Source organism: Furipterus horrens, unplaced genomic scaffold (assembly GCF_987537825.1).
Source record: "Furipterus horrens unplaced genomic scaffold, mFurHor1.1.pri manual_scaffold_9, whole genome shotgun sequence".
NCBI classification, from domain to species: domain Eukaryota; kingdom Metazoa; phylum Chordata; class Mammalia; order Chiroptera; family Furipteridae; genus Furipterus; species Furipterus horrens.
Window position 1 is genome coordinate 102,694,681 of NW_028327179.1, and position 9,745 is coordinate 102,704,425.

Sequence of the window (9,745 nt, forward strand, 5' to 3'; positions counted from 1 at the left end):
CTGTGAGGAGGGCTGCGGCGGGGCAGGTCCCGTGTCGGGGCCTGTTCTGAACGGGACACACCGGTGTCATCACGGCAGGGACCTCAGAAGGCAGCTCAACCCTGGGGGTGGGGTGGGGAGGACGTGTCATAGCGCAGGTCCCTCACTGTCCCCGGAGGCCAGTTCTCAGAAGCCGTGTCTGTGGGTGATGTCAGCCAGGAGTGTTTGCAAGTCACCCTGTGATGGTCACGGAGCTGCGGGGACTCAGGTCTCATGTGACCCCCGGGGAGTCAGCTGCTCAGTGAGGGGCAGGGGAGACCCCGCCTCACAGGGGAGGCGCAGGCCGGAGCCCCCCAGCAGAGGAGTAGAGCCCCACCTGCCCGGCTCGGGGGCTCTTCAGGGCGTTGGCAATCTGCCCCCGACTTGGGGGTCTGCTCTCGGGGTCGGGGGGCATCCAGGAGGTGGCGGGGGCATTGGCCCTGAGCCTCTGACTGCTCCTTGTCCCCCTGGGGGCCGAATTGTGAGGCTGGGCGGGGTGTGTGGCTGGCCCCCCCCATTGGGACGGTTGAGGGCCACAAACTCACTTCACACACGCACTCGGGCACGGGGGTGGGCAGCGCTCACGTTGCACCAACAGCCCTGAGAGCAGGAGCCACAGGCGGTGGGGCACCGCAGGGCCGGGGGTCCCTCCCTGCCTGTGATGGTGAGGACCCTCCGTGGGCTGGACGTCACCCAGGGGTGCCCCGCACAGGCCTCGCCCCCTGGCCTGGCCACACACACTGCCTCCTCCCTGGGACCGAGCTCTGGTGGGTCAGGGGGCACTGCCCGCCTGCTGGCACCCAACTCCATTCTGCACCCGAGGGGCAGCCTGGGGACCCAGAGTGGACAGGCTGCCTTTTGGGGGTCCGCCCCTCCCTTGCCCACCAGCTGCTCGGGGCTGGCTCGGCCTCAGGACAGCCAGCCCCGGACCTGCCCCCCACTGGGCCGCCCGTGTCCTTCTGCCTGCAGGTGGTCTGGCTGGGCTCCCAGCCTGTTGGAGGCAACTCACGGGGATGGGGGGGCGGCGGGGGGGGTCACCACCGTGTCCAAACCGGGCCAGGGGGGCTTAAAGGTTTTCTTAACCGAGTGAAACACACCCAACCTGAAGTTCATGGGTTTGACCGCGGAAGCATGCGCTGCCGTGGGGAACGCGCAGCTCACACGTCCAGGCAGGCGACACCCCACCAGCTCGGCACCTCCCTCGCCTTCCCGGCTGGGCCCGCCCCCGCAAAACTCCCAGCCCCTCGCCCCCTGCACCCCCGGCCGCTCCGCCTACCTGAACTCAGGCCGTGACATCACCCAACATTTGTCCTTCCGTGTCCGGCCTGTCCACTCAGGGTCATCCCCCTCCACGGGGCTGGGACCACATCTGCTGCTCCACTCACAGTCGCCAGGTGCCTGTCCCGGCGCAGCGCGCTCCTCCCGCGGGCGGGGGCGGAGTCTGCTCCCGCCTCCGAGCTTGGGGGGCGGGGGGCTGTCCTGTTGCCCAGGTGTCGGGACAGAGCAGGAGTGGATGTGGGGGTGTCAGCTGCCCAGCAGTCACCACCAGGGCGCCCGATTTCTTTCTGCCCATTTCAGAGCTGCAGGGCGGGCAGACAGAAGGGTGCCCCCCGCCCTCCACCGGGTGCTCTGGTTCTGATCCGTGTCCGCCCTGTCCCCTCCAGCTCTCAGGTCCCCTAGCTGCTGGCCACCCACAGCGGGTCCCCGGGGTACACTTGCCTGCCCTGCCCCTGCTGCCCCCCACTGGCCCATTCTTACCACCTCCCCCTGTCCCCTCAGCGTGTCCCAGTCAACATGTTTGTCACTGGGGTGGGGGGGCGGACAAGAGCCCCCGCTGAGGCACAGTGAAGGTGCCGTGTGTGCCCAGATGCGCTGACTTTTAAGGCACCTTCGCCTTCTCGCGGGCGCCCATGAGCCGGTCAGAGTGACTGCTGTTGCCGCACCGGCCTCGCTGCTGGGCCAGCCGCTGCCTCTGCCCAACGGCCACATGAGCCCGTGACCAGCTCCCCGGCGAATATGAGCATCAGGACATGGCCCAGCGTTGACCCAGGGCTCTCACCGGCCCTGCACTGACTGGCCTGCTCCCTCTGGGAAGTGGGGGTCCTGTCCCTAGGCCGGGTGTCTGATTCCAAGGAAAGGAGCCCATGGCCTCTGTGCCGGAGCCGCTGGGGACCGCGTGGGCTGGGGCCACGTGTCCAGGACGGAAGCAGGGGGCTCGGCAGCAGGCCGTGGTCATAATGGAGACGCACCCTCCTGTGGTAGGAGCAGGAGGTCGGGAACCGGGGCCAGTGCAGCCGGTGCCGGTGCCCCGGGAGCTGCTGCGCCTGCCGCCTCGCCTGGCCCTTGCTCCGCGCAGAGTGAGCCGGGGTGGGAAGGGGCCAGCGGTGGGCCCGCCCCAGGGCCACGTCCACGGGGCGCCGTGCTGGTGGCCCTGTGAGAGCCGCCTCCCGAGGCCTCACGCACCGTGGGCGGCACAGAGCAGGTGTCTTGAGCTCGGCCTTGCGCTGTGCTGAACAGAAGCATCAGGAACCGGGGTGGTGGCCGGTGAGGTGACTTCCCAGGTGTCACGTGCTCTCGAAGGGAATGGCTGCTGCTTCAGGGCTGGTGACAGTAGTGTCTTCTGGTAGCCTGATGTGTCCCCTGCCACCTGACAGGTCGCCCTTGGTGTTGGGCGGCCCTGGACGCCTGGCGCGGGTCCTGCTGCCTGCGCCCTTCTCCTTGGCCTCACCCTGGACCAGCCGCGGGAAGCTGCCAGGTAGGAGCCAGCCGGGCTCTGCACCCGACAGGATGGACAGACTGACGGACAGCCGTCCTCAGTGCTGCCGGTCAGGACTGCAGCGCTGTCTGCAGGACAGACCTCGCCTCCTGCGGGACAGTAGTCTCTGTCCTCTGGACCCCGGCCCGGCGTCAGCGATGTGAGCCGCGTGTGTGGCACCTTCCTTCGGTGCCCCCGTGGGCCCTGCTCTCTGAAATCCCGATCAAATGTTTCCTGAAAGTTTCCGTAGAGCTCTGTAGCTTAGTGGGAATCTTCTTTGTGCCCAAGGTCTCGACAGAAAACCAGCACCGTGAACTTGGAGAGCCAGCGGGAGAGGGTGGGGTTTCACGGTGCAGTCTTCTCTGTGGCCACGAGAGGGCGCCTCTGCAAAGGAAACCAGGGCTGTGGTCGGGAGACCCGCTCCACCCACCCCCACGCGCATGAGCGCACGCATGCACTTGTACACACATGCCCAGATTGCATGGGCACGCGGTACAGTAAATTCGTTTTACTTTATTTTTAAAAGATTTTATTTATTTTTTAGGGGGAATTGGAGGGAGAGAGAGAAGGAGAAACATCATGTGTGGTTGCCTCTCATGCGCCCCCAACTGGGGACCTGGCCCGCAGCCTAGGCCTGTGCCCTGACTGGGAATCGAACCGGCGACCGTTTGGTTCTCAGGCCGGCGCTCAATCCACTGAGCCACAGCAGCCGGGGCCATTTCACTTTAATTATGTTCACGTTAATCAGGCTAAAATTAGCTGGAGGTGGAGGGGCTAGAGCCCCTTGATGGAATAAAACAATTAAGTTTTACTGGTGAGTGGGGCGCTTGTCTTGCTCACCATTTGCCCTCTGGTCCCATCACCTTATAAATACGGGTTCAGAAGAACAGAATGTTCAATAATTAGGTTCCCCCGGAAGTTCAGAATTTCTCAGTCTACACTCACAGGCCAAGGACATTTCTACATCATGACTCCCAATTATATCTGACACATGGTGCTATGTGGTTTCCTGGGCCAATACAGAAACATAAAATCAGTGTTAATATTTCCAGCCCCTTCCAGCTACAGTCACCCCACCGTTGCTGAGCCCAGCGTGGTCCCCCGTGTGACGGGGAGCATGTGTCCTGCCCAGCAACCCCGGCGCAGACGTCTCCTCACGCGTCAGTGGTTCCCACCACAGGGACGAGGGCAGCAGCTCCTGTCTGCGCGTCCCAAAACCTGGCCTTGCTGGGAACACACAGCTGTGTCACCCACCCGGACGCTATGGTGACGCATTTCTCCAGGTGCAGCTCCACGTCCTAATGAAATGTGGCCGTCTGTCTTCTCCCTGCTTCCTTGTTTCTTCCCTCACCGCAGCCTAAGGTGTGTCCCACTCCTGACACTTCGTAGCATTGGAGAGTGTGACCTCTCTGTCCCTCACTGTCCTTGACTTCCAGCAAGTGGCTGAGGCAAAAAGTCTCAAGGGGACAGAGGGAGGACAACAAGGAAAGCAATGGGGAAGCCGGGTGCGCCCTGGGGGGGTGGCACCCACCATCCTCGCCCCCCCGCCCCCAGCCCTCCATTTGCTGTTTAAAACGTGGCAGGGGATGTTGCTTCCTCTGAAGACTGACTCTACTCCCAACCACGACAGCGTCTCAAAACCCAGCACAGCCCAATGTGGGTGCCGCCCAGAGTTGGGGCCACGTCACCTCCTGCAGGTTCCATTCCGAGGCACATCCATGGCTCTTTGAGATTCCTTTGTTGACTTCAGCCTGTCGAGGGTTTGTTGTTTGAACAGAAAGCAGCCACAGGTGATTGTAACAGAGGGTTTCAAGAGTCTGGTTGTACAAACTGCCCCAGCCCCAGTTGCTGTGGCTCAGAGGATTGAGCGCCGGCCTGCGAACCAAAGAGTTGCAGGTTCGATTCCCAGTCAGGGCAAATGCCTGGGTTGTGGGCCAGATCCTCAGTTGGGGGTGCACGAGAGGCAACCACACATCGATGTTTCTCTCCCTCTCTTTCTCCTTCCCCCTCTCTCTAAAAGTAAATAAAACATTTTTAAAAACAGGAGGTCAGTGCATTTGTCCTCCTCTCCACCCCCACTTTAGGGAAAAACGTGCTCCATTTGGGAGCGGGAAGACCTGCCCGACATGCAGAGTTTGTGGCCATAAGGGCTGCAGTGGCCCTGCCTCTGGATTTAAGAATGAGGAAGTAAAGGCATAGTCCCGGAGAGATTCACTTTTCCATCCCTGTGTGAGTGCTTCGGCCTGCTTTCTGTAAACATTCTGCTTTCGTTAGGTACAGCTGGTGCACACTCTGACGTTGGTTATATTGGTCTCAGGTGTCCAGTATTGTGACTCAGTGTTTTAAAAAGGGTTTAATTTATTCGTTTTTGGAGTGAAGGGAAAGGAGGGAGAAAGAGAGGGAGAGAAACATCAACTGGTTGCTCTCGCACGCCCCCAACCAGACACTGGCCCGCACGCCCGGCCTGTGCCCTGACTGGGACTCAAACGAGGGCCCTTTCACTTCACAGAACAACACCCGACCAAGCCACACCCGTCACAGTTGATTCAACACTTTTATCCCTCATGCTGTGATCACCCCACTAATCCTAGTAACGCTGTGTCACCGTGTAAACCTGCCACATTGTCAACAACATTCCCGTTTTTACCCGTCCCCACTCCTCCCTTCTGATAACCAGCCCTTGGTCTTTGTTTTTATGAATCTGCTTTTTTTAAATCCTCATCCAGGGTACATCCGCTGATTTTTTAGAGAGTGGGGGAGGGAGGGATAAAGACTGATCAGTTGCCCCTCGTATGTTCCCCAACTGGGGGCGGATTGAACCCGAAACCCTGGGCGTGCCCTGACCGAGAGTCGAACCTGCAGCCTTTGGCGCATAGACAACGTTCCAGCCCACTGAGCCGCCCACCCCCGGCCAGGGCCGTTTGCTTTGTTTTTAGACGAATGGAGAGAGAGTTGTGCGTACACGCGATGGAATATTACACAGACCCGAAGAGTGAAACCCTGCTGTGTGCGCCGGCGCGGCTGGACCCAGAGGGCACTGCGCTGAGTGGGAGAAAGGCTGAGGAAGACACAGCCCGGTGCTCTCCCAGGGGGACCCTCAACACCTTCTTTCGCTTTGTAGCGGCACAGACACGCAGCTAGACGTCCCGAGCATCCTGGGGGACGGGCGTCAGCGTCGGGCCGGCCGGTGAGGTTGACGCCATTAAAGCCAGGTCCCCAGTTTCATTTCACGTCAGGCGGCGGACGGCAGGTCTTGGGACTTTATTTTTATATACTGTCGTTCACATCGTTTTGAATGCAGGGTCTACAGTCACGATCAGAATAACAGGCTCGACCCCAAGCCGCTCCCCGGCCGACGTGAATCTCCTCGTGCTGGCTACAGACTTGCCAGAAGCAACGTTACAACCTCCTCAGGCAGGTCACAGGTAGCACAGCCAGTGCAGCGCAGTCGGGATTCATTAGGGAAGGCCTGAAATGTCGGCTCTTTACACGAAGCTGTAAAAAGTCAATTGTTATCTTCGGCAAGCGAGCCTGTCACGAAATAAGGCCCCTTGAGTGAAATGGCCGTGTCTCTGCAATACACACTTTTATTACCACTTTGAGGGACGCAGATTAACCATCTAAAATTTAAAAACCTGACGCGCCTAACAATGCATTTTAGCTGCTACCAGAAGTCATGGAATTTGATGTCTAAAATATTACCAAGGAGCATGGAGCAGCCAATTAAAATATAGTGCTGTTAAAGGTGGACATGCGCTAACGTGTGTGCGCACACACGTGTGTATGTGTGCATGCATGTGAGCATGTGCATACAGTTCTTTGAGTCGCAAACGCCACTTATCTGAAACGTTCAGTCTGAGAGACAACGTGCAGAATGCTGAAAACTGAAGTTGACGTGATACAGAAATCTTTGAAATAAACAACGCAACCCGTGTGACGTGGCCTTGGGCGGTTGACTGGGTGACGCCGCCGTGACACGGCTGGCTTTCTGTTTGTCACACGCCATCTGTGGTGACTAATGAGGGGGATGGTTACCAACAGTCTCAGAAATTTCCCCAAACTGCACGTTATTCTGATGAGGTTTGTCACACGCATTGAGACGGTGCAGCAAACCCGTCTGGGTGGCGCATGTGGGAGAGACGCGCCATTTCCCCCTTTTCTTCACCTGTTTTTGGGTGGAAGCCCTGTTTCCAACATGGAGCGGTTTGTGTTGAGGGTCTGAGGGACGTGTCCCGAAAAGCACCTCACTGTCAGGTGCTGAGCACGTAGCTTTCATGGGCTCGATCGAGGGCAGCATGCTCCCCCGAGGAGGCAGCGCAGCGGTCAGGTGTGTGCCGTCCGCCAAGAGCCTGCACCAAAGCGGCGGGGACCGGAGCCTGTTTGTGAGACACGGATGATGTCAAGGAGCAGAGCTTTGTCCCGGGGACCGGTGGTGCACAGACGTGGAAGCCAGGAGTCCGGTCTGCAGCCACGTTGACTTGGTCACACCTGCCTTGTGGGTCCAGGCTGATGGCAGCCGGACGCCGGGTGTCTGGTGTCCTCACTCAGCCCCGGTGTCAGCCTGGAGCCCGGAGCTCATTGGTGTGAGGCAGCGGAGCCCAGGCGCCACATCCCGGTCACGGGGGTGCTGCCGCAGGGAGAAGCTCCTTCGCCCGGCGCTGTGCCCACTAAAAAGCATCAGGAGGGGAGCTCTGTTGTCTGGGGAGAGCGTTTATCTTTGGGAACAGCCAGAAGCTATTTGGAGGCCAGTCTGGCAGGAGTGTGAAGGGGGCAAGTCTGCCGGCTCTGACCGAGCCTGGGAAGTTAACGGAGAGACGCTCACTCATGCTATGTACGGAGCACGTGAGCAAGGACATAGTTAATTCAAAAGCTTTAACCTGCCCTGGCGGGTGGGGCTCAGTGGATTGCGTGCTGGCCTGTGGACCAAGGGGTTGCCGGTTCGATTCCCAGTCAGGGCACAGGCCTGGGTTGCGGGCCAGGTCCCCAGTTGGGAGCATATGAGAAGCATCCACACATTGATGTCTCTCTCCCTCTCTCCCTCCCATCCCCTCTCTCTAATAATAACTAAATAAAATTAAAAGAAAAAAACAAAAACCCTTGCAATCTCCGGGAAGGGAGGTCTCCAGGATGTTGCTGGTCAATGTGGAATCGGCTTGCAGTGCACCCCCCGCTTCCACTCGTGCTTTGGCTGCGATCCTGGGGTCTGGGGCCCAGAAGCCCTCCTGGCTGGGCGGGGGTGGGGCGGCTCAGCAGGTTTAGGGGAGCGAGCCCAGTGGGTGGCTGCCTGTCACCTGCGGTCTGTGTCCTCCGCCCACCCTGCTCCGTGCTCAGAGCTGCCTGGGGGAAATTGTGTCGCTGGAGAAAGGAGGGAGACAGGACGGCATGTCCGCCTCGGCAATTTGCTCTTTAATCAAGGCCATCGCCAGCTGAGGCCAGGGGCCCTGATTGCACCACAGCGTCCTTGATTTGCGATTTAATTTTTCCCGCTCTTGTCCTGTTTTCTGGGTCAGAGCCCTCGGGGCTCTGTCTGGGTGAGGTTTCCCTGCAGGGAAGGACAGGTGTCTGCCTTTCAGGCCACTGAGGCCCCACTTGATGGCCTTCTCCCTGATTCTTCATGTTCCGCTCCCCGTGGGGCAGACCGGGGTCTGAGGGCCAAGCTCCATGACCCCTCCGTTCCCTCAGTTTCCCTCCGAGGACTGTGCTGCCCGGGAGCACAGACAGAGGCGGGGGCCTTCAGCTTTGAGAGTCGGCGTCTGTCTGTCTGTCCTTGGAGGAAACACCTCCCGGGTCCCCTGTCCTGATGCAGGGAGGGCGCCAGCCCGGAGCCAGGCTGACAGGAAGGGAGAGGAGAGGAAGGGGAGAGACGGTGGGGAGAAGGGAGCCGCAGTCCAGGATGACGAGTCTCTGTGCCTCTGACCTGCTCCCTTCCCACCAGGTGCTCACCCCTCCCCAGGGACCCGGGTGGTTGGTCCTCTGCTCCCGGAAGTCACCATGGTGATGTGAACGTAGCGTGGACGATGGGCAGAGTGCACCACAGCCCGGAATTCCTGGGCTCCCAGTCGCGGGGACGACGGGCATATGGTCCCACAGGCCGGCCTTGTGCCTTTGAAGGACAAGAACGCAGTGTCCTCACCACGGGTGTCACTGCCTACAGGGACGGGGCAGCGAGGCCACGCCCCTCCAAGGGCCCCAGGGTGGCAGTGCTCTCCCCGACGGTGGGGGTCCGAGGGGTTTGACACCTGCGTCCCTTCCCACTTGGGAGGAGACACTGACGGGAGGCCATGACCCAGCCTCACTCCCTCTGCCTCCAGCACACTCACAGGCCACGTCCCTGCAGCCTGCTGGTGGGGCCTGTTCTTCTGAAAACCCAGCACCCTTCTAGAACCTTCTGTCAGCCAGGCCATCAGGCCACGGACTGAAGCTTTCAATGGAAGGCCGCTCTCTTGTCCCCAAATGTGCTCAGTGAGGAAGAGTTAACCCGGGAAAACAGAGAGAGATGTCCTTGGTGTGTCGGCATGCCCGTGTGCGTACAAATGTCATTAAACACACACGTGGAAGCCCGGGCCCACTCCGTTCTGAATCCTGCCTGCCCACGTGGTCCGAGCCGTGGACATTATGGCTGACCCCTTGTGGAGAACGTGGTCCTTACAGTGCGAAGTAGGGCCCTGAGACACCGTTTGCAGGGCCCGCGAGAAGAACTCACACCGTCGCCGTCAGCGCCCGCACGTGCAGCAGCACCCACGGGCGGCTCAGTGACGAGGGGCCCGGCTGCCCGCCGCCAGAAGCATGACTCTCAACACCAGAGTTTGGTGAAAAGAAAAAGAATTGTTTATTTAAAGGTTATACAGATTTAGATTATTGGCGGATTTCTGCCGTTAAGTCTTTTTTTCTTTAAAACACCCACAAACACATAGCTCTGCCTCCCCCCACCAAACCAGGCTGGTTTTAGAAAAGTCAGGCGTACAGTTTCCC